Here is a 27,302-nt window from a genome sequence, read left to right as displayed (position 1 = left end):
CCGCCAGGAGAGGACACGCTGCGGCGGGTTTCAGAGCGGTGAGGAGGCTTGACGAGGCCGGGTGGGAAGCCGGGCCGCGTCGCCGCAGAGCTCGGCGTCAAGTGGCTGATTGCTTTTTACAGAACGCTGAGAGGAAGAAGGCAAGGGTTCAATGAGTCCCGCGATTTCTAACGCCAACAATTAAATAATCATGAAACTTATACCTTCCATCGAACAATGCAGCTGTTCAACGGTCTCTTTAGAGAAATTTCAAGCGACAGTGAGGTCCCGGCTGGACGCTGTTCAGACTTGGGCTTTGGATAGATTCGCATGGCGAAACCCCCGACCGGCAGGGGACACGGTGAAGACATGCTGCCGGAGTTAAAACATCACCATCGGGATGAGGAAATGAGTGAGAAACTTCTGGAGGTGGAGTGTGGTCTGGGTGTTTAACAGGCCGGGGATCTGTTGGGATTCACGCACACACAGGATTTCCACGGCGTGGAAATGAGAAGCACTTTTCTTGGTATCGACACCGTGTGGCCGAGGACAATGGTCTGGCCCGGTTTGCACAACGACATTTTAAAGTCCTAGTGAAATGAAAATTCGACCTCCAAAACACTCTGGCTGTCGCTTCTAGGATCCTTTTCCTGCTAACTGGCCGAAGGGTTAAATGTTAAAACACGGCAATCTGTGAGAAAATAGCCGATAAACGGCGCTATTTCCTCTGCTGGGCGGAGCTTCTGACAATAATAGAGTGACATCACGAGTTGTGCACACGCCCAAGTTGTGTTTACATTATGGAGGATCAGAGTTTTGACCACGAAGAGGCTGAATTTAACCATATTTCATCATCATGGTCATTTCAAACCCAGTGATTGATGAAGAAGACACAGAAGGTGGTTCTGCCATCGGTGACCCCGTCTGGAACATGTTTGAGGAAGCAGAAGACGCTTCGTCCTCCATTCGTCCTCGTCTCCTCGCCTCAGCAGCCGCCAGTTTTCATCTTTGAGGCTTTGAGGCTCCTGACTTTTGGCAGAATGACTGGCTTCCTGGATCGAAGAGCTTTTCCCACTGCGCGGAATCACTGAAGATGAGTCCAGGTATTACTTGATCGTCTACTAGCCGCCCGAGCTAGCCGCTCCCGCTAGCCGCTCCCGCTAGCCGCTAGCCTCTAGCCGCTCCCGCCGCCCGTGCTCCTTTTCTCCTCTCTCGGTCTCTTCCAGGCTCAATCTTTCATCAAGGCTCATAAAAGGCCGACTATAACTTCAAAACACTGTAAAAACTTTGATATTTAAGAGGAAACAAGCCGATATAAACACAACAGATGGAGATCTGCACATCTCTTGACGTCACGCCCACAAAGAAGGATTCCCCCCGACTTCCTCGGCTGGAGATTCAAAATTCAAATAACTTTGTTATGTGACAACAGTGGTGGGGCAGAGTCGGAGGAACCTTAGAAGTAGAACCCCAACTATCGTTTTTTGCAAAGTAGTGTTTTACATTTCACTAGGCCTTTAAGTGAAAAAACATAGTTTTTTGGCCATGGACACAAACAACGTCCAATTAGGCTCCAAAGACCATGTCATGTTAACATGGAGGAAAAAAGAAAAAAAACACAGAGGAAGGTTTAGTAGAACTTATTGAATCAATGGCATCAAGAAGGAAAGTCGGTCTGAAGGTAGAAATAACATTTGACTAACAAGGCAGACCTGATGATATGGCTTGATATATGACTGCCCAGTATAATCACAGTATATATCTTGTCAATAGTTTAACAGTTAATCTTTCTGCTGCTCGTGATCAATGTTTGTATGCGTTTTTGTTCAAACTTGCTATCGTTCCAATTGATGGCTGATTCAAATGAGTGTTTAAAATCACCACCCTGGTAACATTTTATCTGTGAAGCCAACAATTCTTCTTCTTATTTTTTTAAATAATCTGCAAAACTAGCAAAATTATGAACGTTACAGTATCCACACTTATTAGTAATGCAACAAGCCAAAATTCTTCTTCTTCAGGTAAATCATAAACCTTGACGCTCAACTCCGCTAGCTTAATTTGCCGCCCGTGCCGTGAACGCCGATACAGAAACAGTAGACGGCACGGGCAGAAAGCGCCTGTTGGAATTAGCCGTCATTCACGGAGGTATCTGTGTGTTTTCGGTGGTTTATAATGGATTTCAAATGGCTCAACTGGGTGAGAGCTAATGCAATAACCCCGAAATGAAGACGCCGCCGTCCTGCAGCGTTCCCACGGTAACATCCAGCCTCGTTTGAGCGCTGATTGGCCATCTGGTATCGCTTTATGTCACTTCCTATTAGGCTCATTGACCCTCCCTCCCTGTCGGCGGGAATGCGGTTGATCATCGCGTCTGTAATACGAATACGGCACGGCGGTATGATTACGGCGCATGATGGTCTCTGTCTGCGTGGTCGCTGATGCGAGCCCTGCAGCCGCGGTTCTGCCGGCTGTGATTGGGCTGTTTATGTAGTGTTTTGCACTGGAGGAAGGACGGGAGACTTGGTAGAGGACCGCATGATGTCAGTGGGTCACTGCAGAGGACGGCGGCGCTGAGGGCCGTCGACGTCCTCACGCACCCGCCACAAAACTTGGGTTTACAAATATTTAACAAAGAGTAGAAAGAGGATATGTATCATCTTCAAGAAGAGAAATCTTTTGTAAAAAAAACCCCCAAAAAAACAAAAAGTGTTGGACATGCAATGCATTATTACCAAGATCCATTGAACAAGCTATTATGCAAAAAGTCAACTGATAATTTGGTATTTCAAGCAAAGATGTTTTACGTTTACGACATTTCAAGTGCAAGTGCATCGTTTTTTTTGTGTTTTTTTTTGTGGGTTTTTTTTGTGGTTTGTCAATTTTTGTTTCCAGGTTTTTTTTCCCAGCGTTGCCGTCAGGAAAGCCGCGACTGGCTTTTGGAGAAAGTTAACAGAAGTCACTCGTGCGTCGTCCACATGCATGGAACCGTCAAGGGATACTGGACGTTTGGCAGTGGCCCAACAGGAAAATAACGTCATTTGTAGTGTTTCTGTCTTTTCTGTGTAAACAGTTTTAAAAATGCTGCCATCTAAATGTGCAACTTTTCTGAAATGAAAGAAAAAAACCCCCAAAAAAACAAAAAATGTTGGAGATGCAATGCATTATTACCAAGATCCATTGAACAAGCTATTATTTAAAAACTGATAATTTTGTATTTCAAGCAAAGATGATTTACGTTTACGACATTTCAAGTGAAAGTGCATCGGTTTTTTTTTCATTTCAGAAAAGTTTCACGTTTAGATGGAAGCATTTTTAAAACTGTTTACACAGGAAAGACAGAAACACTACAAATGATGCCATCTTCCTGTTGGGCCACTGTGACTTCTGCTAACTTTCTCCAACAGCCAGTCGCTGCTTTCCTGACGGCAACGCTGGAAAAAAAACAAAAAAACCTGGAAACAAATCTCGACTTGATAAATAGCGCTCACGCCGGATCCTGGATGTTGCGCAACACCTTTGAAACAAGCCAACCTGGATTTTTTTCCCCCTTTGCAGGCAAAAATCCTTTGATTGTGGTGATTGTGCGGGAAATGAATTTCACAGCCTCACTTACTTACCCGCCGGCGCGGCCAAGTCGCTACTTGTGCGCCGTCTCACGTTGGCGGCGGAGCCGTCGTTTAGCCGCCGCTTGTTGCGACGACACAATATGCGCCACGCTGGGTTTGTGGGAGTCCGGAGAGAGAGGGGGGGGGGATAGAAACACTTTTTTGGAGGTGGGGTGTGTGACGGGGCGGCGCGTACTGGTGATCGTAGCGCGATATATCCGCCATTATGAAACTCACTGGTGTGTGTGTGTGTGTGTGTGTGTGTGTGTGTGTGTGTTTCTTTACTGGACCGACAGACCAGATTTGAAAGTCCAAGTAATTATGGCAAAATTTCTTCCTTTAATCCCAAACCAGAGTTTAAATTCGGAGGCGGCAGACGAGAGGATCATGCAAACAGCCTCTCTTTAAAGGATTTTCCTAATGTAGCCGTGGGACACCCGCCCCTGCTGGAAAGTGGTGCAGCCAGTCAAGCCAGACGTATCAGTGTGTGTGTGTGTGTGTGTGTTGCACTGTCAGAGCGAGGAATACGATCCCCCCCCCCCCTACTTGCAACCTCCTGCCCTCTCTTCCTCCCCCGTCTCCTACCGGGGCTCATTTATTTACATTAGCGCCAGGCAGAAAGGCATCAGAGGAAGTCTTAAAGTAGAGCCACAATGGCCGATTTAAGCCGCCACCCAAAAGCCAGGTTTTTTTTTTTTTTTTTTCCTCTCTTTCCCTTTTCGGCTAAGAGGATTTGTGTCTGGTCCATGTATCAGACCCCTCTCTCCCTCTCTCTCTCACTCAGGGACAAAGTCACCCCTCACACTCAACTTCCGAGTAAAAGTAGCGTCTCGCCACTCGCTGCCTGACTAATGACATTTATCCTTATGGAAATGGAGGAGGAGGAGGAGGAGAGGGCTTTAGATGCAGATTTGGACACACATATACACCTGAGACGGGCAGGCGTAAACCGGCTGGGCTACTTTTTTTTATGGCACTGATGCTAAGAAATTCACACACACACACACACACACACGCACACACACATCTCCCTTACAGCTCCTTATCCCCGAACTGGCCACCAGTCAAAATAAGCCTTATTCTCTGGGGTTTTATATTTTCTCCTGGCCGGGCTTGACTAGGCACACTCAGTTAAGATGGCAGCCAAACAATCTCTCGTCTCCTCTCATTTCCACCATTGCTTTCTTTTTTAATGCTAATGCCCTGGATGCTATACCCCCCCCCCCTCCCCCCCTTCCCCCGCTGGCACGCAAGAGGGCCAAATTTTCTGATTAAGTCCGAGACAAAGTTTCACAGCATTCAGGTCACCGCTCGCTTTGGAGGGAATGTCACACTTTGTTTTTTCAGATGGCTCATTAAAACAAAGGGGCTCGGGAGTCGACCACTTTTGTTTTTTTCTCGCAGGACGGGTCTGATTCACCTTCTTGGAAATGCGACAAATGAGGCCAAGCAAAAGATCCAGAGAGGGGAAACACAAACCCAGATGAAATGCCTGAACGTTTTCAAGAGCAACGCTTGCACCGAGCCGCCGTCCTGCTGTGTTTCAGCTCAGCCAACGATCGAACGAAGGCGCATGTTTGATTGCAATGAAGCCTGGTTGGACTGACGCGAGGGAGAGTCGCCTCCGGAGTGTCGTCCAGTCAAAAGTCCCAATTCAGGTGCGGACGACGGACCGACAGCAGGACGAGGTGGACTTCATAAAGCACCACGTTCGCTCCGTTTGTCGGACTTGATGAGCGTAACAGACGAACTCCTGCCACTGTTTGACTCGTTTAGACAATTTATAGGCTGTCAGTGACTTCTTGGCTCGTGAAGATCCCACCAAGATCATTTGGTATCATTGTGTTCCTTCTCAATGCAGCAGGACCAGAAACCTGGAAGTCAGCTTTATTTTTTATTTTATTTTCCCAGCACAGTTTAACCATAAATGATCAAAATAAATAACTGGAGGGATTTTGGGGTTTTTGTTTTATTCGGGTTTTTTTTTTATTTACTTTGGTAACATTTTGAAAACATTGTCCATTTCCACGGAAACAAGCAAGCACGCTGAAAGTGATGTCGTCAGCATGCCAGGCTGGGAGCTGGTGTTGTTTGGTTTTGTAATGAAACCACACACACGCACGCACGCACGCACACACGCACTATAAACAGACATCTGTATGTACAAGTTGGATTATTATCACTATAAAACCACCGAGTCCCAGGAGAACCTGGACTGGGAGTCACGACACTCTGGAGGGAACCACTGTTGTCCGTGTCCATTTATTTGCATTCGTACGTGCGCGCATGCACACGTGCAGACGTGCTGCACACGTGCAGTAGCAACGTTTCAGAAAAGTCTGTTTGCCTCTGTTAACACGCGTGTTTTCTAAAAGTTCCACCCTGCTGAAGCCATTTTCCCAAAGAAAAGTGTTGTTTTCAGTGGCCCCCCCCCGAGATCCGTTGTCATGGAAACGGATCCCCAGAATGCTACCTCAGCCCTAGAACCTTATTTTAGGCGAGTGTGGTGTGGCCTCGGGGTTCAAATCCCAACTTGAGCGCGCACACACATATACGTACACACACACGCACGTACACACACACACGCACTCACACACACACACACACACACACACACTTGTGACTGGCTTTGAGTTTGGCTGATGTTTGGGAGATTTAACGAGAGGACGCTGGCATTTCAATAAAACACAGGGATGGTTTATGATTCACCCTGAGCTCGGCACGGTCACTTAGGAGCCTCATCCTCTCTGGTTATTAATACTCTATCGCACAGTGTGTGTGTGCATATGTATGTGTGTGTGTATGTGTGTGTGTGTGTGTGTGTGTGTGTGATGTCTTGCAGACTCTCCTTCTCAGCCTTTTTTTTTGGCTTCTCCTGTGCTCTTTCCCCCCTCCTCTGTCTGTCTGGGATGAAGACATATGAGGACACTCCCTGGAGGGCGCAGCGGTTCGCTCGTGGCAGCGCAATAAAGAATGTGGAGGTCAAGTGCGCGCCGGGATCCTCCGCCGAGGCGACGGACGGGCGCGTGCGCGAGCGCGCGGGTCAAACGTGCATCGCTGGAGCCGGTTACATAAAGCAGATGTCCACGGCTGGCGCGAAGCAGCAAACATCTAAGAGTGTGTCTTTGTGTCTTTGTGTCTTTGTGTGTGTGTGTGTGTGTGTGTGTGTGTGTGTGTGTGTGTGTGTGTGTGTGTGTGTGTGTGTGTGTGTGTGTGTGTGTGTGTGTGTGTGTGTGTGTGTGTGTGTGTGTGTGTGTGTGTGTGTGTGTGTGTGTGTGTGTGTGTCAGGGTGTTGTACCCTCTCTTCCAGTAAAAACCACCAGGGACCTTGTTTGTTGTCTGCAGCTCACAAGGGAAACACTGTCAGCTTTACAAGCACACAGGTTCTCTCTCACTCACACACACACTCTACACACACACACGCACACACACTACACACACGCGCACACACACGCACATGCACACATTACAGGATTCTGTCTGATAAACAAGGTCTGTGTGTGTGATGGTGTGTGTGGACTGCACTTCCCCACCTTTGGTGCTTGTGTGTGTGTGTATGAGTGTGTGTGTGTGTGTCAGAAAGTAGCATGGTGGAACCTGCGGGGCTTTTTAAACCCTTGGAGACACCACCCAGACCACACACACACAGGGACACACACACTGCAGTCGTCCAAATGAGACCTCTTGTTGTTGTTCTGTCGCTTGTTTTGAGGATCACAGCAACGTTTGTGTCGTTGGTTTTGACCTTTGAACTCCAGACTGCCGGGTTGCTTCAGTGATGGAGTGAAATGTCACTTCAAGCCTTGGCGGAGAAAAAAGTAAAGCGTCTTCCTTGGTCCTGTTGCAAATTTTCAAATAGCATTCGGTCTGAAACAGGGTTTTATTTCATTAACTTAAAAAAAAAAAATAGAAGATCTCATGTGTATAATGTGGGAAATCAATCGTGAGTTTAGCTCTTTTCAATCCATTTAAGGTGATCAAGAAAGCATGAATCAAACGTACCCCGTCGTCCCTTCACACATTTTCTCTGTCTCCTCTTCTAAAAGCTAGCGGTTGTTATCGCCCTTAAATTACCAGCAAAACAACTGAGACTTTTCAAAATTAACATCCAAGCACTTATTCGCATGAAGTTAAAGAAGCTGAAGAGGCTAAACATTTTGGATCAGTATGACGTTTTTCCCTCAACAGCAATCTGACTGTTTTTATGTTGTCGCTCAAAACGTTGTTGCTTCAGTTGCTGAGGCCTTTCCAGGTCTAATGTGATCCGACTGTCCCACGAGGGTTTAAACACTTTAGTGCATCTTAATGTGTCAACTCTTATTTAACATGTAGACTTTATTATAGATGTTCCATATATATATATATATATATATGTATATTTTATATAGTTGTGTAACATCGAGCTTATTCTAGAATGTTTGTTTCCATTTTTAAAGTCATTTTCTGTAGGAAAAAAAAAAAAAGACTGCTGTTGGAGCCAGTTTGGGTTTAAGTTTGGGTTTAGGTTTAAGTTTGGGTTTAAGTTTGTCTGGTTTCTTTGCTACCCTTAAGTTCACTGGGGTCGTCTTCTCCGTTATTCTCCGTGAGGACTTTAGCGAGCTTTACGTTCACATCACAGACTGACAATATTATGGAATTCTGTCCTTTATCGTTTGAGCCAACTTTGATTTAGTCAGGATATGAGGCTGAATTGAAGTTGAGCATTTATATATTTAACGATAACAATGGAATTGAGTTCCATCACACAGTTAACCCTTGGATGCACAACCTACCAGTTCCTACACTCTTCCACAAGTGGGGTCAAAAATCACCCCCAATTCAAATCAATGCGTTTTTGCAATACTGGGTTGTTATTCTTCAAAATCTTTAAAACGAGGAGTTGTGATATTGTCAGATTCTAGGTATTCCTCATAAAACATGTTAGGCTGCTGACATCACATGTTGTAAGTGGGACAGCATTGACAGTCAAAGTTGCATCAGATGTGTGAGATGATATCAGATGTGTAAGTGAGACAATCAGAGTTGCTAAGAATTAAAGTTTCATAGGAGATTCCATCGGAACCGCTTGGGGTCATTTTTGCCCCCACTGGTGGAAGAGTGGGGTCGCGATACAAAAACTGCACTTTCTTAAAATCAATGGAAAAATTAAAAAAAAATGCAAATGGCCTCATGTCACAAACATGTTTTATGAGGAATACCTGGAATATGAATATATGACAACTTTTCGTTTCAAAGATGTTGAAGAATAACAACCCGTGGGGTCATTTTTGACCCTAAGGGTCAAGAAAATACTGGGAATTTCAGGAGCATCCGCCTGCTTGTGCATAACATGCATTTTTTTTTTCTTCTCCTTCTATTCTATCTTTTTTCTAGAGAGAGCGAGAGAGAGCGAGAGAGAGAGAGCGCTGCGTCCCAGTAGAGGCATTTCTTACAACTGGGGGGACTCCGGGAATCCCAAACCTAATATCCACAACACAGAGCCTCCTGCTGTAAAGGTGAGCCTCCATATGAAAATATACACTCTTCAATCATTTCCTTTGTGAATATCATGCAGGCTGGCCGTAAGTTATGCCGGCTGTATATCACAAGGAGAGGTCACCGCACTTTATTGTTACGGTATAAATCTGACGCGGTGTTTATTTGAGCTCTATATCTGGACATTAAATCGCCAACCGGCTGCGTCGCGGAGCGAAGACGGCGTCTGAGCCGTCCCTTTCTTCGAGGGCCGATATTAAAAATCACGCGTATCCTTTACGGGCACGCGCACGAGTTTTCCCGCGGCGCGTGCGTACGTACGTCGTCCGATACGGAGCTCATTGCGACGGCGCGGCGGTGAGCGCTCTGCGTGCGCGCTAGCCAAATACGATACAGTGCACGCCGCGAGGCCGGCGTGTGTCGGCGTGAGTGGGGAGCGTGCAGCCGTGAATGTCATAGTTCTTTTATCCAAAGCCCTCACCACCACCCACCATCAGCCCCCCCGCCCCCCAACACACACACACACACACTACGAAGAATGTCAGGTTGTCTGGGTGAGTGACGGCGACGTGAGCGACAATCTGTTTTGACAGGCTGAGCTTCAAACCACAACCCAGGAAGTGATACAAGCAGTCAAGGTAATTCTGTACGGTAATGAAAATCACCCAAAACAGCTTTTTTTTCTTTTCTTTTCGTAGAGCAAACGCAGACGTGCAAGAAGTTAATTGAGCAATCATGAAACACCTGATCAGTTGTTCCCGCTCACCAGTTCTGCTACCATGAATCTTTACACGTCACAAAAGGTTTATCATTCTATCAAACCATTACCGGCTGATGTTTCTGACACGGAGTCTGGACTTGCTTAAATATTCGGGACGCATCGATCGCGGTATCGGGTATTGAAGCCAATACTGTAGTAACTCAGTGGCGAAGGATGTCACATATTTTGATAAATATAAGTTGCTTCTTAATGCAAGTGACATCACCAGCTAGCAAAAAAGCTGCCTTGCAGTAGTTGGAAGCTCGCATTTTTAAAATGTGAATCATTATATAATACTTGTTGTCTTGTGTTACACACGTTGTTTTGGACTATAACTGATTTCATCATTTGGATTTGCTTTGATTATATTTGCTTGTGTTATCTTACAGTTTTCACTTCTTTTAAAAGAAAAAATGCACTTGTTCCCAAAGTAATAAAATAATCGGCTTCAACGTGAATGTCTTGGGTTCAAATACCAGCTGGGCCTTTCTATGTTCACATGTTCTCCCCGTGCTGTTTCCTCCAGTTGAATCCGACGGTACAAACACATGCCTGTGAGGTGAATTGATGATCTTAAATTGCCCAACGGTGTGAGTGGACTGGCGAGCTGCCCTCGTCCATAATGAGCTGGGATTGGCTCCAGCAACCAGCCACCCTGAACAGCTGAAGAGATTTTCTCAAAGGGAACTTGAGAGGACTTCAGTGGGGGGGGGGTGGTTCAAAATAACTGATAAAATTGATCATTTTACCCACAATATTTAAATTTTTTGAAAATATTTGGTGCCGTACAAATTAGTATATTTAGTCAATCGTCGTCAGTTAATAGTAGTACTGGCGGGTTTGTGTTCAGGCTTTAAACAACATAGACTGTTCAATTCTGGCCAATCACATGAAAAACCCAGTTGCCCAAGTGACCAGTGAATCTCTGAATGTATTGCATCCCGCTGCAAAGTACAGCATCGATTTAAATTGAAACGATTTAGAAAAACGGCGCATTTCTACGTCTGCGGAGGTAAAATGTAAGGCTGGGTGCTAATTGGATCACTCAAAGAGACCTGGCTTCTAGATGAATGAGACACGAAGGTACATTAGAGATATAAAACACGTACATCCTACAGTTTTTCACCATTTCACCAGTTAATCAAAGTGGATTACGAGATGAGATACTACACGCTGAACAATCTGAAGATAAAGTTGGATTCCGCCAAAAGGAGGACAATGTGCGACACAAACCGGAGCATCAACGGTATTTTGAAGCGCTCAGATACGTTTAACTGTCGAGGCTCTTCGAAAGACGCCGCCCATCTTCTCAGTCCCTCCACCAGCTAAGCGTGTCTCCGTCTTAATGTCCTTCATATTGTGTCGCGATGCCAATCATACACAAACATCTGCAGGAAACCAAAACCGCCGTCTTTCCATTCCGGATCCCCAACAGGACCAAAGCTTCTCCTAATTGGACGTATCGACCTTAACAAGCGCCGCCGTTTAATTTCCCCATCCCCGCCGCCGTCAGCCCGCATTCCTGCGCACGTTCAGCTCGCCGCCTCCTCACCCCGTCATTCCGGGAGCGCTTAATGTGTTAAATGCGAACAACAAAGAACTGGATGTCTTGCCATTTCCCATCTTCCCTGCCGCTCCCCGCACGTCGCCGCTGCGGCTAAATTAGACCGCACCAAAACGCAGAAATTAAGAGCGCCGAGGCCAGATGTGATATTTGCTTTTTTGTTCACGCTGCGGCACCAGGTAGACATTTTGAGGGTAAAAAATAAATAAATTAATAAATCAATAAAAAAATAGAGGAATGAATAGAATAAAAGGAAAATGGAAACTGCTCCCACATTCGGGTTTGGGGACACATTTTGATTCACTGATCGCGGCCAGCTAATCATTTGATCCTGTTAGAAGAAGTGAAGTGTTTGTGTTTTCTTGTGCGATTCTGCCAGGAGAGTTAACAACCGCTGTAAACAGGCCGGGACTCGCTGTCTTGATTTGCTCACAGCCACCGCCACCAGTGTGTGTGTGTGTGCGTGTGCGTGTGTGTGTGTGTGCGTCCCCGCGCTGACTGTTTTTTTTCCTATAAAAGTAATTTGCCCCATGCTCGGGCTAGGCAATGAGCAGATGCTACCATTGTAAATGATGATGCGAGGGGCCATAATAAAGAGTTGATAAACACAGAATTACTGCTGGGCTGTGGGTACGCAGAGAGACGGGGGGAGGGAGGGAGGGAGGGAGGGGTGTGACACTCAATAAGACAGATTGAATGTAGAGAAATGAAAACGACAATGTATAGGTGTGGCTATTTCGCGGGATCAGGTCCTTTGGGCCGAGCGATCGGGGTTCGCCAGCAGTCGGCGGCTCCAGCGACGGCAGCAGATGAGAAGGGCGCTCGTTCAATTGAATTCAGTTTTATGTCTTTAACAGCAAATACAATGCGCCCGTTTCAAAACCCACCGAGGGGGAAGGCGGAATGACTTGCCTTCTGACATGAAGAAACCTGCAGAACCAGACCAGATCCTGGATGAAGCTGGAGGATTGAAGTGATTGAAACCTAAAATATGGTCTTTTCCAAAGCTCATTTTTATTATTAGACTGTCATATATTATCCCATATATGACAGTCATTGCCTTCTGACTGAAAACTACTATCATGATCACTCTGTTGGTTTATCCACTGGTCAATGTTGCAGGAGATACCAGCAGAAGAAACAAATGAAAATCCATTCATTTACCAAGTTTTTTATTTAAAATGTTGTTTAAAATTAAATGTGACAGAGCAGGATTTGTTGCTGGAGGAAGAGATCAAATCTATTAGAGACCGGGTGAAGAAGTGAAAGCTGTGGGAGAAAGAAGAGCAACAGAAGATGTTTAGATGAGAGTATAAGAACCGAGAAAGGTATACGGCATAAGACTGAAAATGTCTAACAATGACGTCAAATAAAAGTCACGAGGAAAACCTCAGGAGTCAAAGTGTCCCGGATAGTCGGTGCTGATTTTGCAGCGCCTTCTTGAATGTGTTAAAAACAACAAGATGCAAATGTGTTCAGCTGCTGTTAATCCTACTGGGCATCATCCATTGTTCTATTAGCACAACTTGCTAGTTTACTTTGTATTTCACGACTTCTGGACGAGGACGATTATCCAAATCCGTGTGTGATTTTGCACCTATACCTACTTCCACATGAAAATGTGTGCATTTCCAAGTTTTCACAAGTTTTCCAAGTGGAGTCAAGCGATGTGTTTTACTACATCTATCGTATGTTAAGGTTAATTCGTCCATATAACTACTGGAAAAAAATATTTTTTTTTGTTTGGTGACGGGTTTTCAACTCTAATAATCCATCCATCCATCTTCTATACTGCTTTATGTGGTTCAGGGTCGCAGTGGCCTGCAGCGAGGGCAGGGTTGGTGCAAAATATATATATATATATATATATAAAACAACTAAATGAATTTATTTACATGTTTTGGCCCTGATTTGCATTACTGTCCTTCAAAATCATGTCTCTTTCTTATCACAAGCCTCTCGCGGCCTTCCTAGTATTATTATTTGTATTTTTTTTTTGTTGTTGGTTCCTGCTGGAGGACTGTTTTGATGCCACTGTACACCAAGTGCCTTGTAAATGCAGTGACCCCTGACTCATAGGGGACCTATGAGTGTGTGTGTGTGTGTGTGTGTGTGTGTGTGTGTGTGTGTGTGTGTGTGTGTGTGTGTGTGTGTGTGTGTGTGTGTGTGTGTGTGTGTGTGTGTGTGTGTGTGTGCGTGTGCGTGTGTGTGTGAGCAAAGCTATGTCCCCAGGATGTTAGTCAAAGGGCTGCAACGCAGACCCTTTGAAGAGAGTGTTCACCATGTAGTGTATTTTTCTCCTTTACCCCACTCCAAACATCTCCCATTCCACCCCATGTTTGATGTTTGTTGGACATTTTGTTTGACGAAAAGGCAGAGAAAACACACACACACACACACACACACACACACACACACACACACACACACACACACACACACACACACACACGAGTAGCACAAGTTTGTTTTTTTTGTGGACCCACTGGTGCACGCTTGCTAGCCTCCTTGGAGAGGAGATGGTTACATGGAAAGGGGAGGAAGAGAGAATGAAAGATGAGGACAGAGAGCAAATGCAAGGAAGATTAGTAGAGAGGGCGAGAGAAAGACACATGGCAGTGGAAAGGAGAGAGAGAGAGAGAGAGAGAGAGAGACGGTGAAGGGAGGATCTCCTCCCTTCGGCAACGGCACTGACGTCTCTTTCATGTCCTCCACGCTCGGGATCTGAGGCTCCGTCTCGGAGCCCGGCTCGGCGTGCATGTGTGCAACTAAGTGCCGGCTAATTTCCCCTCGGATCTCGCGGCCGTAGCCTCTGATTTCCCCCCAACCGGCCCGGCAAACCGGCAACCGCCGCCTCCATCCGCTCTCCCGTGTGGTGGAGGGGAGCGGGAGGGCGGTGGTGGAGACGTCCGGTGGCAGCCACGGCCCTTAAGGAACACACAATGGAACAGTGGTTTTTTTTTTTGAAATAATAGAAGCTCTTCTGGGGGTTTTTTTTGCTAGAAAACCAAACACGAGACCACACCGCACCCTCCTCCCCGCGGACCCTCACGCCGAGGAGGAGGCAGAACTGCTCTCCAAGTGGCCACTTGCTCATATTGACTGTCTCCGCTCGTGTAGTACCACGAATCCTCGTGACCGCAAACTGTAGTGAGCAATTTCTATGACTAACTGAGGAATTAAAAGTACAAAGTGAAAAACGGACTTTCTTTAAATATCACATGTGTGAACAGTAAGTTCTGCTTAAATATAATTGTGGGTCATTTTCTTTATTGAGGGGGGGGGGGGGTTGTTGTTGTTGTTGTTGTTGTTGAGCCGTTCTGGGGATTCTGAGTTAACGTTGCAGGCCGAGTTTTGTTGTGGTGCTCAGTTCAAAGATTTATGAATCTCCTCAGCGTCCTTTTGCAGCTGCATATAAGCAGGGAGGCACAGTAATTGCTTTTTTTGGTTTGTGACCCTAAATATCTCTGCATTTTAAATGAGCAAACTTCAAATCAAACTTCAGAGAGAGGCGCTTGAGAACGGCGTCGTTGGAAACCACGTCATGTTGGGCTTTTGACAATTTGGGTGTATTTTTGTGCAAAGCTTGTTCCAAAAGGTGTGTGGTTTTTGTTTTATTGCAGGTCTGATTTTTTTTTGAATTAATATGATTTGCTACCCGGACCAGGGTTTGAATCCTTCCTCGCAATCTGTCCGAAATTTATTTTCTCTTCTGTCCCTGAAACCCAACCGGGACGGCAGAAAGTCTCCACTTCTGAGTCTGGTTCAATAAGTTTCTTATTGTTAAAGGAACAATTTTCGATAGAATTAAAAACGAATCAAATTAAACACAGGGGTGAAGTGTCACAAACAAACCCCTGATGATTCGGTTTGTGTGGTGCAACCCTTTACTTTGGGATATCCACTCATCACCCCCACCGGCCTTGCAGAGAGCTGTGTTTTAAAAAGACCTGTCTCGATGAGTTTCACTTGTGATTCCGTTGCCTGGGCAGTGAGGGTAGGATGGGGGTCTTCCACCAGTGCTCACCGACCCTGGAGCACCACAGACCACAACCTTGACTCCTCTGAGGTTGTTGGGAGTTGAATTTGCACATACCAAAGAATTCCACATTACGCCTCTTTCTAGACTGTACAGCAGAGCAGGTAACTCTCTATTGCTTCCGTAATGAAGGGTCCTTCGTTGGTGTGTTGGTGAACGTGAGTGGGCCCACCAGAGTTGGTCTTCACTGTAAGTTTTGGCAAATTAAAGTTTAGCGAAAAAGCCACGATCCTCAAAAGATTTTTTTATTTCTTTTTTTTTTTTATATAAATCAACCTTCATAATAGATCTGGCATCTATGAATTCTGGGCTGAGGTTTGAACCTGAGGTATAAGCGGATTGCACGACGACAGGAGCCCCAGGTGCTTGGAAAGGTCCCGGGTCGATCTGGCATTCTGTTGGCATTTGACTTTAAAAGGAGGCCCTGTCGTGGGATCTAATAGTTCCTCTTGGAGGAAACCGTATAACCTTCACGGTGACGTCTTTCCAAGCCCAGTCAACCAAGGTTTGATTATCTTTTTGCAGCAACGACCATGTCTTTGGGAAAGACAAGGTGTTACGTTGAACTAAAGTAAGAACATCAAAGGCCAATGATTGAATGTTTCTTTGTGTCACTTAGAGGTTCAGTCTGGATCAAGGAAATACAGCGACTTCTGTAAACTGAGTCGCGACAGTGACTCCATTTTCCTCGATGGTTTACTAGTTAATACAGATTTTTTCATCTCAAAGAATTAGAGTGGGAGTGTTAAACCGAAGGAACGTGGACGAAAACTCTGATCCAAACCACAAATTGTAAAAATATCAAAGAAAACATTGTTTAAACCAACTACTTAAGTGTACAGGATACAAAACGACACCGAGACTCATGCTAGCAAACTAGCATTAGCCTCAAAGCCGTGCTGTCATGGCGAGTTTGTGAAAACACCCACAATGCAACAGCTTTTTGGACATTCCACTGTACGTCACGCCACGTAAAATTGGCTTCACGTTGAGATTAGAGTCATTTTCTATAGTAAATGTTAGTTTTTTTTGTTTTCTCCAAATATAGACATTTTAATCCTGTGTCCTCTGCGCCACAACAAAGAAAAACTTTAAAGTATAAATGTACTATGCCACTACTTTGCCAGTCCGGCCCACTCGAGATGAAATCGGGCTTAATTTTTCTGCATGGGCGTTACGCACTGCGCCATCTTGTGGTGAAAGACTTGCATTGTACGTAATGGACTTTGTTAACGTTTGCATATTGCCCTGCTACATCCTTATGATTCTTTTTTTTTTTTTTAGAATGTTTTGACCCAAAAATGATAAACGCTGTCTCTTGAAATAGGTAGGGTGTCTGAAAACACCGTCATTACTTCGTCTTCTTTCCAAAGTGTATTGCTCATGCATGCATAAAGGTTTCCAACGGCATATATTTACATATGCTCAACACACAGATCACTTTCCATTCTTTGTTGGCGTACGCACATCCCAGACTCTTATAGAGATGTTTCACACTGCTTTATTCATTGCTGCACATCAAATAGTAATGGTACAGAGTGTTGTTGACAAGGAGAGTGAAGAAAGACAAAGGGTGGGGAGGGCGGGGGAAGAAACACACAGCTTCTAGTCACGGTAAGGAGGAGTCTACGTAAACACGCTCCAATGCAAATATCTAAATGTATGCCTTTCATCAAGGCTCGTCTTATTTTGGTTAAAAAGAAGAAAAAAAATGGGGGTGGGGGGGGATAAGAGAGTGATGAGACATATGTTTAAATCTGTGCTTGGAGCGAGCCTTTTGCTATGGCAGAAAATGTCCCCCGGTTAAATCGATAGACAATGTGTGTGTGTGTGTGTGTGTGTGTGTGTGCGTGCGTGTGTGTGTGCGCGCGCTACACTGTGTGATTCACAAATATGACTCCACGGCTTGTTTGTTTTTATATTTTTATCTGTTTTTAGTCAGAATACCATTTAAGGACATTTTTTCCACACAAACAGGATAATATGTAAAATCCATAATTTCTGCATAAGCCCCCCCATCCACCCCCCCCCACCCCCCGTCTGCAGCAGTCACAATGGAGCGTTTATGCAAAACACGGCGAGCAGGTTGAATGCTCAAATTAAAAACAGAAATCAAATTGACTGCGATGACAGTCAGCCACTGCTGCCTGCTAAGTCACTAAATAGGCAGGCAATCAACGCGTTTATACAAAAAAGGTGTTTCCACAAGTTCTGAATCCAGGAAGCAGCGCCTTCATGCAATCTGTTTATTATTATTTTTTTTTAATTTAGCAGGAAGGTCAAAGTGATTTCAAAAGCAAAGGCCAAGCTTCAAAGTCATTTTGATGTATTCTTTATAAAGTTTACTGAAATGAGCTTTCAAGTGTCGCCGTTAGAAAATCCAAGCTGACTTTCAATGATTGTTATTTTAAAAACAAAATAAATAAATAAAAAAACCTACCATGTCAGTATGAGGCACAATGAGACAATAAAATCGGGCCTCGCATATATAAAATGGCAGAATTTTTAATTTTACATCCGAGACACTTGGGTGAATGATTTCTCTACATTTGACTCGTTCTATTCAAAGTTCGCCTTAACTTCACATACGTGAATGACACCGTTCATCAAGTTCAGGGGCGTCAAAGCAACAAACAACACAACAACTATGCTTGGAGCCACTGAAAACACAAGTTGTTTTTTTTTTTTTATCTTCCGACTCCATGCAGATGGAAGATAATGCAACTTTTCTCAAGTTTGCCACTCCAGCTGTAGTAAACAGTTCTTCTGCACATGCTCAGTAGACGGCCAATACCCACATGGAAAGAACCTATATAAACATATATGTTTTAATATAGGTTTTGATATAGGTTTTTAGTATATGTGACATATATAAAATTGGCCGTTTTCCTATATTATATGTACATAAATGCACATATATGTACACACATGCATGCATACAGGCACCTATATCGGTACATATATGCTCGTATATATGTGTGCATATATGCACCTATATGTTCTTCTTGTATAATTGTTTTTTAGTTAGTTCTTAGTTATCGCCTTGATAATGTATGACAGTTGCCAAAGTGAGATATGGGCTATACATATATATGGAAATAAAGAAGCATTACAGGAGACTTATATGGCCTGTATATTCACATATATGCACCTCAATTTTGCCTATATGTGGCATATATACGCATATATGTGCATATAAACTGCTTGTAGGTTTCATATATGCGCATATATCCTTGTATAGGTTCTTTCCATGTGGGTAACAACAATGTTTCCCTCCAGAGTGTCATGACTCCATATTCTCCTTGGACTTGGTAGTTTTATTTTGACAGTCACCTTAATAACGATTCAACTCGGTCGTCTTTCTGAATGAACGTCCGTGTTTTCCCACCGTTAGTGTTTATATTGTTCTCTGTGTCCAAAAGTGTGGTTTAATTACAAAAACAAACAACAGCACCCTCTAGTGGCCCAACGTGGTAACTACAAGTGTTTTTGGCTGTTTCCGTTTAAACGGACATTGTTTCCAGAATGTTGTCGTGTAAACACAATTTCTTTTTCTGACACAAAAATGGGGGGAAAAAACCATATGTTTTCTCGTGTTGTTGAGGCTTCGCCATTCCTGGTGCTCCCTCCATGGACGTTCCAGAAATCAAGTTTACACCAAAAGCCAGCAGCATCCAAAAGACCAGCCACTTTTGAATTTTTTTGAAACTAAACTCTTCTGCTCACAGGAACCTTGCATTACCATCTACTCCATACAGTATGACCATTGGTGGAACACATGATTTAAGATGCACATTATCCCAAGCAAACCCCCATGACTTATTCCCGGAGCGATTACCACTCGTCATGCAAACGCCCCTTTATGAGAGCAATTGGCCGGGAATTGAAAATTGGTAGCCTTCAAGCTACGACGCGTGGCGCGTACGACTCAAAGCTTAACGCACGGCCTCGCCGTCCGTCAGTGGCCTGGTGCCTGGTGGTTACCGGCGGTAGGAGGAGTGGCGGAGGTGTTACACGTACTGTACACTGGAACGTCTACACTGGGTCCATTAACGGGCTGGCCAGCTGTCAGCGAGTGTGTGTGTGTGTGTGTGTGTGTGTGTGTGTGTGTGTGTGTGTGTGTGTGTGTGTGTGTGTGTTTTTTTGTTTGCCTCTGCAGTCACAGCCAATCACCAAGCCTCGTTTAACGCAATTAAGGAGGACGTCAATACTGTGATGTGATTGGCCAAGGAGAACAGCACGAGAGCACATAGAACGCATTCTACCTTCGGAGACAGTAATTAGCACATGTTGGTCATTAGTGCGTGCACGCACGCACGCACGCACGCACGCACGCACGCACGCACGCACACACACACACACACACACACACACACACACACACACACACACACACACACGCACGCAAGCTTTAGAATGGGCATCCTGCCATCTGAGGTGCTCTGGCGATTGCTGTTGAAATCAGCTAAAGTAAGGAGTACATGCACACATGCAGCTGTGTGTGTGTGTGTCTGTGTGTGTGTGTGTGTGTGTGTGTGTGTTTATTAAAATGACTTCTTAACATGGCCCATCGCTTTGAGGGTCCCATGCAGAGGTCCTGCACTGAGTCTTTTAATGAAGGATCAGAGCAGACCCTTCTAAGTTGCCAAACAAGCACAGACTCTCTCTCTCTCTATCTCTCTCTCTCTCCCTTTCCCTCTCTCGCTCTCTCTGCAACCCCCCCCCCCCCCCCTCCACACACACACACACACACACACACACACACACACAAAACAGCCCCAAACCACCCCCTTCCAATAATCCCTCTCCTTCTAATGGCAGCCATTTGCCATTCATTAAGATCAAAATGCTGTTTTCTGCCAGGACAAATTGCAAAGCTATTCCATTCACAGCTTGAGGAAGGCCTGAGCCTCCACTGGGTTCCTTTGGACTATTTGAGGGCCCAAGCCGGGCCGGCTAATGTGGCTAACCGAATTTGGCAGCGTGCTGAAGTGGCGGGGAGGGAGGGGGGGAGGCAGGGAGGGAGGGGGGGAGGGAGCCGGAGCGAGGCGAGTCGAGAAATGTTATTAATTTCAAGTTTCCCGTGCAGCGCTTTTGTTCGTCTGGATTCACTTAATGCTTTCAATTTGCTCCACGCTTAAAAGCGGGGCTATTGAAAGGGTTTGTTCCACCGCAGAAGCACCGGCGCAGGTGAGGAAGGAAACCAAGCCAACGGCCGTAAGAGCGCCAGGCCGACTCTGCTGATCGCTTACAGGTCTGCTCTCCATGACATCGTTATTCTGAAGAAGTAATGTAGCTATGTTTTATACTACTACTTAATAATATTATTTCCTATAATAATAATAATAATGATGATAATGATGATATATTTGCAAAACAACATTCCTCGTAGCCTCATTGTTTACTTGAAATGAGTCAATTCAGCCCACTTCAGCAGTAATTGCAGCTTTGTATGGGGGTTCTGTCGCCTTTGAACACTTTGTGACTTTGTGACACAACCCTTTCATCTGGATCCTCAACGTCAAATGACGAGACAGTGACAAAACGTCCCCCCTGAGATCGCTCACTTTTTTGTGATAATCATCAATAAAATGCCTCACTTCATGTATTTTCTCTCTATGAATGTGTTGTTTCTTTTTATTTTATTTTTTTGTTGAGATTCATGAAAAGGGAGAGAAAATGTATGTTTGCATAGTGACGGCCAGTGGCTGCCAGGACTAAGGAAAACAGTTTGTAGCCACTGTTATAATAAGCTATATAAGCAGAGTTTGTTAGAAATCCCGCGGTACAGTGTTGAAGTGTCCAGTGACGTAGCATGCGGACGACCTGCGAGTCATTTTCACGTGTTTGATTGGACAAAGTTCTGCGTGATGTCACGAGGTCTTGTGAGGACAACGGTTTCCATGGATCCTCGTACGTCATTGCGACGTAGAGGTACTGGCCAAATAAACGGAGATAAATAAGATAACAATTCCAGTTCAGGGGCGAGTCGAGTTTGTTTCATGTACATGACGTTTACAATAAATACTTTAATAATATGGCCACCTGATATTGTAAAATGTGACCCTTTTATCAGCGTGCAGACCAAGAAAAACACCAAAGATTTGCATTCTCTGAGCCCTGATGTGTCGGGATGGAAGTCGTTTTTCCTCCATGTGTGGTTTTAAAACTGAGCGTGTGTGTGTGTGTGTATGTGTGTGTGTGTGTGTGTGTGGTGCAGGTGGGTGAGGGGGTGGTAATTAACAATGACATCTCCTGAGCCAGGTCTAATCAGTGCTCTCTTCTTTTCATATGCTATATTTATCTCCCCTCTCCATCCCCTCTATCATAGTTATTATCACTTCATCTCTGTCTTTATTTACCTCCTCGACTCTCTCTCTCTCTCTCTCTCTCTCTCCCCCGTCACTTTATTTCTTTCTTTTTTTTTTTGCACTTATTCTCTGGAAAGATATGATTAGAAAGAGATAATAGATCAACAGAGGCTACAGATGTTTCCACTCACAATGGCTCGCTTGGAAATGTGCTTGTTCTCTTCTTTCAGCCCCTTTGAGAGAGAAAGATGTACAAGATTGATGGTTTAATCAGGTTTTAGAAACCTTTTGTTAATTGGAAAATGATGTTATAACACTAATTTGACAGTCAAAGGTTGTACATTTTACTGTATGTGGTATATGTGCGAGTGCTCCAGGTTAATTAAAAATTTCTCGTAATTTTTGCATCGGTGCAGAGATTGAGTCTTCGCCGGCGCCGGGGATAGATGTGTTCATTCAGCTTCAATGGGCTTTTTCAAACGGCGCACTGCAGTGAGTGGCAGCCTGCCACAGTTGTCGGACAAAGGGACGCACTAATCGCGCCTTGAATTAATTTGAACATTAATTTGATGTAATTGAAAACAGGCACTAGCTGGTTTGTGGCGTGGACGTGTGGTCGCGTGGGGAGCGTGTGAGCACGGATCGCCGGAGCGCAATAAAACAGACGACGCCGACCAACTGAGGCTTTAAAGAAAAAAAAAAACTTGCTGGACTTCAGTGTCGAGACATAAATGCCTTAATCTTCTTTTCAATACAAAACAAAACAAAAAACAAAGGCTGGATGTTTTATATTGCAGATTAAGTAAGTACCTGTGCTTTCAATCTATGTATCCTTCCAGATTAGAACACAAGACAATAGGAAGCATTTATCTTGAAATGTTTTCGCCAATCTGATGTTCTGTTGCTTGAGTTTCAAGCGTTTGAGCCTTTTTCTTTTAATCCTTGATGGTTGTTTTAAAGCAGGGGGGTCAAACTGGCTTCAGTTGAGGAGCCACATCAACCTAACCTGACCTCTGGAGGCCCAACAAGTCAAACGTCACATATTAAACTGCAGATATGGACAAATGTTAAAGTCTTTCCTTCTTTTGATTCTTTTGTAACTGCAAGAATTTGCCAGTCTATTCTGAAATATACATATTAAAGGAAATCAGATATTATTATATTTGCAAAAAAACCCTCAGTCACCTGTATGTGGATATCGTATTTTTATTCGGGATTAAAACAATTTGTCATCATCTGGAAATTGTTTTGAGTTTACGTGTCTAAAGTGTCATTTCACACAAGTTGGACTCATTGTTTTATTGTGAAAGGCGTTGCGTCATGTGACCTCCACAGATTGCATTAATGTCGGGGGTCAAATTCTGACCAACGGTGGTTTTGAATGTCTTTTTTGACAATCTGGTGTTTTTAGATCAGCCTCTGTCAGTTTAAATTTTTATACTTCACACTTCAAAAATCACATGGCATGTTGGACACCCCTATTTTAAAGGGAGGAAATGAGCGAAATGACCTAGTGAGGCTGGAATTTTCATTTGTTGGGTGAAGCTTGGGCTGAGCTCTCAGACCCTGTTTGCTTGACAACATTTAAAGTGAAAACATTGGTTTTTTTTGCAGTGTCGTTCCCGAAAACGTTTGCGTTTACATGGTAGCGTTGTTGAAAATTATCTCAAACACGGGAAAATATGTCGCCTTCAAGTTGGGCCACTAGTGGGTGCTGTTGGTTGTTTTTTGTCATGAAGCCACACACGTTTAGCAGAGAACAACACACTATAAACGTAAACAATAGCAAGTACGCAAATATTTATATGGACAGACGGCCAAGTTGGATAGTTGTCACGGTGACTGTCAAAATAAAACTACCAAGTCCCAGGAGAAGATGGAGTCGTGACTCTCTGGAGGGAAACATTGTTGTTATTGTCCTTCTACTGAGCATGTGCACAAGATATATGTACAACCGCAGTGGTGTGCATACACAGTTTCCTGTTGTGTGGCTCCAAGCGCTGTTGTTGCGTAAACAAACACCGCAAACAGAACAAATATTTAGCATTTTCATTCGGTGTCAACGGGGTCTTAGTGTCCAGCTTTGTCAAAACGTCCTCATTTCCTGCAGGAGGTTAACGTCCCAGAAACGATTGGATCAATGCATCTTCAAATCTACAGTATGACTCGACATTATCCCTGATGATATTTTACATTTTTATTTTTGGTTACACGTTAGCAGAGTTTTGACTGCAGTGACTGCAGTATCGTTTCATTGTCGACCTGCTGGCTGGTTTTACTTTGCAATGCTACTGGAACTACTTGTAGATTTTGACGCCATATCGAGTCCATGAGAGCGAACTTCAGAAGTTTGAGTTTCTTCCAACTTTGCCCCCGTCGGGACATTTTCTCCTGCGAGCACGAAACGCAAATCTTGAGCCAACGTGGCTGCATTTTAATAAGATGGACAATAGATTTGTCAGTTCTGCTCCGACTTCTGGCTCAATGAATCTACAATGTACCCGATAGATTCGATGGTCGTCCTGATGATTTACCTGTAGCATCACTTGTAGCCACATGCTAAGACTTGCTCCTGTGCGCTCTTTTGCTCCGAGCGAAACGTAAAGTCTGTCTACGTTTCAGTGAAGTGACGAAGACTGCCGAAGAGGTTTCCCTGAGTCTTTTTCGTTCCGTGATGTGGTAGAAGACGGCTCTCAGCTGGCCGCTGTGTTGACAGATTCTTGTCCAGGTTTCCTCAGAAGCTGAGGTTTCAGGTTCTGTCTCGACCTCAGTGAGGCAAATAATCCCGCGGATAAGGTGCAACAGAGAAAACTCCCCCCCCACATCTCGCGACGACTAATTCAACTCGCAGATCTGCAAACTCCGTCTGCTGCTCAAAATATTATGATATGAAAGCCGCTGAGCAGCTCATGAGTGGTCTATAGACCGGCTTGTTGTCTCAAATGCTGTTTCCAAGGGCGCTGAAAGCACCTTTAACTTCACTTCTATCAAGGTTGTGTTGATTTCACTTCTGTGGAAATGTTGGGTTGCGGTGTCACCGCGGATTGCATTATGCTTTTAAGTGCTTCTTTTCTGTCGATGTATGATAAGCTAGAAGGTCAACGGAGCCCTTTGTTTGATGCTTTATAAAGATTAAGTACTCCGTGTGGCTTTAAAAATCCCAACATTGACAGTTTACCTTGGTCACTGCTCTCACAACAACGGTTGACTGTGTACCTCCGGCAGATTAGCAACAAAACTCGAGGCTTGAAGTTTTAGCATCCGCAATCAAACGGAATAGAGCGTCAAAAAAAAAAAAAAAAAGCGTTATCTGTATTTGAAGCTTCACGATGAGCCCCGGGTTCCTCCCACGGTTGGAAGGCGAGCCGGCCGGGTCGAGTGGGAACTCTAAATTGTCTGTAGGTGTAAATGTGTTTTTTTGCCCGGGTGTGCGTTAACCTCGCGACAGACTGATGACCCCCTTTACCCCACGAGTGGTGGGATACGCTCCAGCCCTGAGCAGCCCTATACGAGGTAAGTGGTTTTTTTTTTTTTACCTTTAATGGATGGACGGATACACCTGGAGTCATCATATGAAGTGACCCACGAATGGAAGAGCACATACTTGACAAAAAAAAACACCAATGTTACGCAAGTGTAGAACCATACATTTCAGATATAAATGATAGCTGCTCTTCTTTACTGGCTCAATGGAAGGGTTCCACAGAGAGGAAGATGGTCAAGTCATTTATCTGTACTTTATTTTAACATACCAACTTACTATGCGATGAGCTGGCCAATAATTAGCCCTTTTATTTTTTAAGCATCTGAACAGCTGGAGCCACAAAGACAGGCAATATGTTTCACCATCATATTTCCCTATTATGTAAATGTTCTTATGTCAAGGGAAATAATTCAGATTTGACCCATTAATCAATTCAGAGGTAGGATTTTGGTGGTCTGAGGTCAAGGTGATTGGAAGCAAATTAATTTAAGTATTTTTCCACTTTGTATCTGATAATAGGACATCGACATCTAATTCTCCTAAAAAAGAGCATGTAAGTTTCAGAATGCTTCATATTTTCATGATGAATTATACAAATTTTCGTCATCAAATTCACTAAAAAGTTTTCACGATATTATTTAAATCTGTAAGTTGATATTAACAGAAAGTACGGAACAACTGATCTGAACAATATAGTGTAAGTTTGTTTGATTTACCAGTATTTTTCCGGCATGAAGCTCGTTAACCCGTCCAAATTCCTAAATTTGCTGCGTCGTCGTTCAAGCCGCTGGGTAAAACGTGTGTGAAAACACGAGCGTCCGTTATGGTACATTTTGTCGGTATGAAATGATCAACGAGCCACAACTGTCACGCCTGCCTGTGTTTTTTTTATTGTTACTCTGAGACAAAAGATGTTGTTAGATGTTTACAAAGAAAACATGTTGAACCTACTTTTCTGTACAGACACAGGGCAGTTAAAAACTTCAATCGTTTGTGGAAAAAGTACAATCCTGTGCCAACATTTTCCGGGAGTGTCAAGTTGAATTTTCCCCATTGGCCGTTGTATTTTTAAACCACTTCTATGTGACCTGCTAACTGGCCAGCAGAAGGCAGGGTTGTAGCATTGTTTGTCTTGAAGAGCCCCAATACATAAACTCCCTACACACACACACACGCACGCACGCACACACACACACACACACACACACACACACACACACACACACACACACACACACACACACACACTCAGAGCAACAGTAATACAGATAAACTATTCAACCGACAAGTCTCCAAGAGAAAGGTAAAGGGATGCAGGAAGTAAAAAGTGTGTGTGTGTGTGTGTGTGTGTGTGTGTGTGTGTGTGTGTGTGTGTGTGTGTGTGTGTGTGTGTGTGCGTGTGCGTGTGCGTGTGCGTGTTTTTCTGGCACTGATGGGGGAACATGATAACCTTGTCTTCATGCAGGTCTAGGGGGTTGAGCAGAGTGGAGCATGAAGTTTCAGTCCTGCCAAATCCTGCTTTTTTTACTGGCCTCCCAAATGTACACACACACACACACACACACACACACACACACACACACACACACACACACACACACACACACACTGGGCCTGTTGCCCATGCACACATTTGGACCTGGATGCATGCTTCTCGGTGTCTGGGGCCTTTCGGTCTGTGCATGCGTGTGTGTGTGTGTGTGTGTGCGTGTGTGTGTGCGCACGCCTTGATGGAAAGCCAAAGATGCATAGGTATCGAGGTTACAGAGGTAAACAAAGACTGAGAAGCTTTAATGACAGGAAAAGTGCACAGGGTTGCTCAGAAGGTCAGTTTTTACATTTTCGCAAAAATCGGCAAAAAAAGAAAAAGTCAATTGAGGCTAAGCTAAAAAGAAGCAAGTGAGAGAGACGGAGGGAGAGAGAGAGAGAGAGAGAGAGAGAGAGAGCAAGTCAGTGAGTGATAGAGAGATTAAGTGAGACACGTATGATGTTTAAGAGGAGGAAGAAAATACCAGCAACTGTTAAAAAGAGCGGCGAAAAAAACAGTGAGAGTCGATTGGATGGGACCTACGAAGGAGAGCC

The sequence above is a fragment of the Blennius ocellaris genome (genome assembly GCF_963422515.1).
Source record: "Blennius ocellaris genome assembly, chromosome: 13".
NCBI classification, from domain to species: Eukaryota; Metazoa; Chordata; class Actinopteri; order Blenniiformes; family Blenniidae; genus Blennius; species Blennius ocellaris.
Note: the sequence above shows the minus strand (reverse complement) of the source record.